Genomic DNA, 4,830 nt, shown 5'->3' with positions numbered 1-4,830 from the left:
CTTTTGTAGTTTTATATTAATCTACAATCTAAAAATAAATATATTCTAAAGAAATATTTCCAACAATCAGGTTGATAATGTAAACATTAGTTGATTATCTCACTTTATAACACAATTATTTATGGCAATATAGTGGTGTTAAATGATTTAAACTGTAATTATGTGTTCTATGTGTTATTATAAATGTTAATATTACAAAAACATTATAGGCTACTTTTCATAAGATTGGTGAATCCTGTAACTCTAGAACTGAATACATATTTAAGAAGTATTTTAACCCTTTGAGCGCCAACGTTTTTACCGGACGTCAAAAGTTGGCCGAAAAGTGCCAACGTCCGATTTTACGGACGTTCGGGAAAAAATCACTACAAATCGAAAACATTATACTTGTAATCTAATATCATAATAGATTGTTTTTGATGAACTGTTCTTTTAAAATAAATTGTTATAGTACACTTCAGATCAATTGACTTTAACGAAAATCAATCTAGAACTCACATATAATCATTTTTAGTTGACATGGCAACCGGAAACAATTTAACAATAGTTTCTTAAATGTTGTATAACTTACTCATTATTGAAGATAATAATATACATTTTTCAAGATTTATAGACAATTTTATACCCTTTCCAGTGATATGGACAAAGAAAAGGATATCTTTTTTTGTTAACGATAATTAGGTTGAAAAATTAAATTTAAATAAATTCTGGAATTTTTAAGGTAATTCCATTTTTGATCTTCCTAAATTTAATTTTATGGTAACTTTGTTATTTATGTTAATTAGACAGAGTTATCAAAGAAACTAAAAAAAAACAGTATGTTGGTAGCTAATTAAATAATCAAACTGTGAATTTTTTTACTGAAACCTTGCAAAATGCCTTCAAAAGGGCTAGCACTTAGGTAAACCCACAAAAAAAAATACCTAACACTTTTCAGTACACCCACTCAATAAATAATTGGCACTGAAAGGGTTAAGAGTCACAAAGCAACGAGCAAACAAGAAACTAAAACACCCAGATATGTGATAAACTTAGCTTACACTAGCGTTTGTCAGTAGTTTCATTTGTTTCGTCTGGCTAGGAACTCTTAATATCTTAATTTTACTTTATTATGATTAATAAGAACACACCGAACGGAAAAAGTTTGTAGTACTTTTGTTTGTAGTAAAACTACCTATACTACCTTTACTAAATAAAATATGGTAATTTTGCGAAAGAACTGTAGCAATAGAAACAGCTCGTCCGAATCAAGATTGAAGTTTCCCGACGGATGTAATGTTTCTCAATTGTATTTTACAAAACGAGGTCATCTACTACAAGTGAAAGGAAGCCTTCTCAGATGACAAACGGTCTGTGACAACGTGACAACATCGGTCTAGGTGACGCGGAACGCCGGACCTGTGACAACACTGGCGTAGATGACGCGGAACACCGGACCTGGGCCAACTCCGGCAGGTTGATAATTACATGCACTAATTACAGGGAATGTGGCTGACCGCTGAGTGTCGAGCGGCCAGCTGCAGCCGCCTACTTTGTTGCTGACCATAATTAGACCCGGGAGCGACAGAGCCATCGGCAATTGCTGACCGCACTCGCGGCCCTGATTCACTAACTTGTCAATATGGGTTTTTACGCTTAAGTTGCCAGGTTACGGAGGTTATTTTATTTTTCTTGCAATCTCTTCGGTTAGTTATTTCGTTTTATGCAAAACTGTGTAATTATTTGTGCTATTACTGGGGTTACGAATTTCGACGGATACTAGTTATACCATTTATTGGAGCTGCTGATCATTGCAGGTTGTCCTTCATACAAATATGATTTCGATATGGCAATGACGCTTGGGGAAAATCTGCTAAAGAGCAAACACACAGGTTCCCCATAAATAAAAAGTACCATACAAAAAATTTAAAAACTTAAGTTGTTCATGCAAGTTATTGTTGGCTTCTCACCTTATCATACCTATCCTTGAATATTGTAAAAACTACTAATCTTGCTGTGTGTTATAGGAACTTATTACAGTAGTGCATAATCTCAGATGTGAATAAGATAGGATTTGTGTACTGGGCCGTACCGTCTAAATTTATAGCTACAAGATTTTGCTTCAGTCCTTTTTTTTAAATGTTGCTTTAAGAACTAAAATCATCATAAACCCCAACTATAGAAATGGCGATTCAAAGAATACCTGGCTGGAGTGTATTAATCGTTTGGCAGATTCTTAAATTAGTAAATATTGCATCGTAATTTCTTACATACCCTTTTGGTTTAACTTTATAATATTTTTTTGTTTTTAATGGAATATGGATACTATACAAATGTAACTATATATTGAAATTTTAAATTGATTTTAACGTTACGTATGTGAAACTTGATTTGTGTCAATGATAAATTGAAAACAAATTAATTAAAATTTAGTATCTTTTCTTGTCTCTCAACCTTTGCCTAGTCCAATTTGTATGTATATGTTGATTTGTATATTATCGAAAGATGATGTAATAAGAAGATTATTTAAATACATCAACATAGTAACGAAATAATAATAGATGTTAAAATGGTTTAAGATTAATATATTTTTTTTAAGTAATAGCAGACGTCAATTAGTTTTGGATTAAAAATATTTTTAATGTTTAGGTAACAAATTGTAAAATTTTATAATATTTTAAAAGTAAACACTGTTTATAATAAATACAATTATATATATATATATATATATATATATTATATATATATATATATATATATATATTATTCATATATAACTACATTTATGAAAGTCCTGTGTATATTGTTAAATACAGTACAATATGCTCGTTATTTTACCCTGTGCATATAAAATATTACATTTAGCACTAATTGCATATCTTCATTAGAATAAGGTTCATATGTTCAAGCCAATTACAACACGAAAATCTAAATGGATTTGTTGCTGTTAGGGGGATGATGTGAAAATGCCTCATTACAATGGACGAGTGTGCATGTGATCGGGGCCAACGGGAAATTTGACAGACAAAAAGATGCTGAACTAAATTAGGTAACCAGATTGACAGACTCGCAAGCGAATATTGAGCCTAACAGTGATCGGCTAACACAATCCGGTCATAATCGAGTTGCAGACAATAATCCGGTTACAAGGCAGCTGGACACCGTGCGAGGCTAGGGTAACTCACGCTCAGAACACAGCCACCACGCCCCACACCCACAGTCGTACTCCGCTACATTGTCTCCACTCCCTCACTTAATTAACATTACTCGGCTAGCTGCAGTTCGATTAATTAATACTTCACAGTTTGTTCACAAGTGCTGCCGACGCGACGCGAGGACGTGATTATTGGCGGAAGGGTTGTATAATTTACTGCCGCTATATTCGCGCTGAAAACACCCGTTTTAATAAAACCACCCCTTCTGAGTAATAAACAAAGTTAACAATGTTTGTACGTAGTATTTATCGCATATTAAAGATTTTGAAGTATAATGAAAATAAATTCCAGTTACAGTAATTTAACGCTTTAAAATTGTGCTCTCACGTGTACAATTTAAGTTGCAATAGTCACCAACTTTTACCATTGCATCGCATAGCGAGTCGTACAAAAACCACTTATGTGTAAATAAATAATGGTCCTTTTTGCAAATCACATCTTAACTTATGGTACATAATTTACAAATTTGAGTACTACTTTTCTAAAAAAAAAAAAAAAATAGAATTGTTGTCAGAGCAGTTTAAAACAGGTTACAATCTAGGACAGTGTTCTATATAACTATATACTCTACATGGGGTTATACACATATTATATATACTTAATTTAAGTATGACTCCTTTAAAATGTTTGACACTAGGGTGATTATTATTAGATTTTGCAGCAAAATAAGAAAAACCTGATAAGGTATAAAGTTGATAGCCTCATATTTATTAGGTAGAGATAAATTCCTTTGTGGTTAAGGAAGTACATCTTCACGAGTAACAATCTATTAAACATACAAGTATATGTCTCTCTTAGAATAAGGCCATAATTATCTACATTTAAAAGGCCTGCGTCTTACACACATATTAAATTGAATTCTTCATCTGAAACAGCTCTATAGTCTGCTTGATAAATATTTGTTTGTTTAAACATGTTAAAAAAACGCAACACAGTATTCTATAACTTTGGAATTCCATAAAGATATTCTGTCCCAATCTACCATTTTACTATTAATTTATTTCCTTAAGATTTTACTGTTTCTGGTAATATCTTATTGAACCTGTACATATTATCTATATACAGCCTAGTATACTTCAATATATACTGTACTCCAACTCTGTAACACTATATACAACTCTGAGAACCCGGCAAGTGAGAGATCCTGGCGGAGCAAGTACTTTTTGTGATTCCATGTTCATTGAAATTACATTAGGCTATTGCCGCTTATACAAATTTAATGAATATAAATAAAAAGTCATTTGACAGGTATTTGGTCTTCCGATCATATGTTAGTTTGGTTATTTAAACACATATGTGAAAGAAAAGCCAAATACAAAATAATTTAATCGTTGAAAGTAAGGGCTCTGTGGTGTAATGGTAGCACATTCACCCGGTAAGTGAGAGATCCGGGTTCGAGTCCCGGCGGAGCAAGTACTTTTTGTGATTCCATGTTTATTGAATATATATATATATATATATATATATATATATATATATATTATACATATAAAATAAGTAAATTAACTTAACAAAATAAATAGTATTTTTTTAAGTTTAAAAATGAACGAGTAGATTTCTACCGTAAAGATTACTTAGTACACCAGAGCTTTTACATTTGCCATTTTTCTCCCATTCGAACAGGTCTGTAATGTCC

General features: G+C 32.0%; 1 non-coding gene across 1 annotated transcript; it reads left to right on the top strand.

Moving 5' to 3' along the window:
* The first annotated feature begins 4,536 nt into the window (after positions 1 to 4,536).
* Positions 4,537 to 4,607, top strand: Trnat-ggu. Its single transcript has one exon. It is a non-coding gene; the product is annotated as a tRNA-Thr (tRNA).
* The last annotated feature ends 223 nt before the right edge of the window (positions 4,608 to 4,830 follow it).

This window comes from Homalodisca vitripennis, chromosome 4 (assembly GCF_021130785.1).
Source record: "Homalodisca vitripennis isolate AUS2020 chromosome 4, UT_GWSS_2.1, whole genome shotgun sequence".
NCBI lineage: Eukaryota > Metazoa > Arthropoda > Insecta > Hemiptera > Cicadellidae > Homalodisca > Homalodisca vitripennis.
Note: the sequence above shows the minus strand (reverse complement) of the source record. Positions and strands in the feature narration are given on the sequence as shown.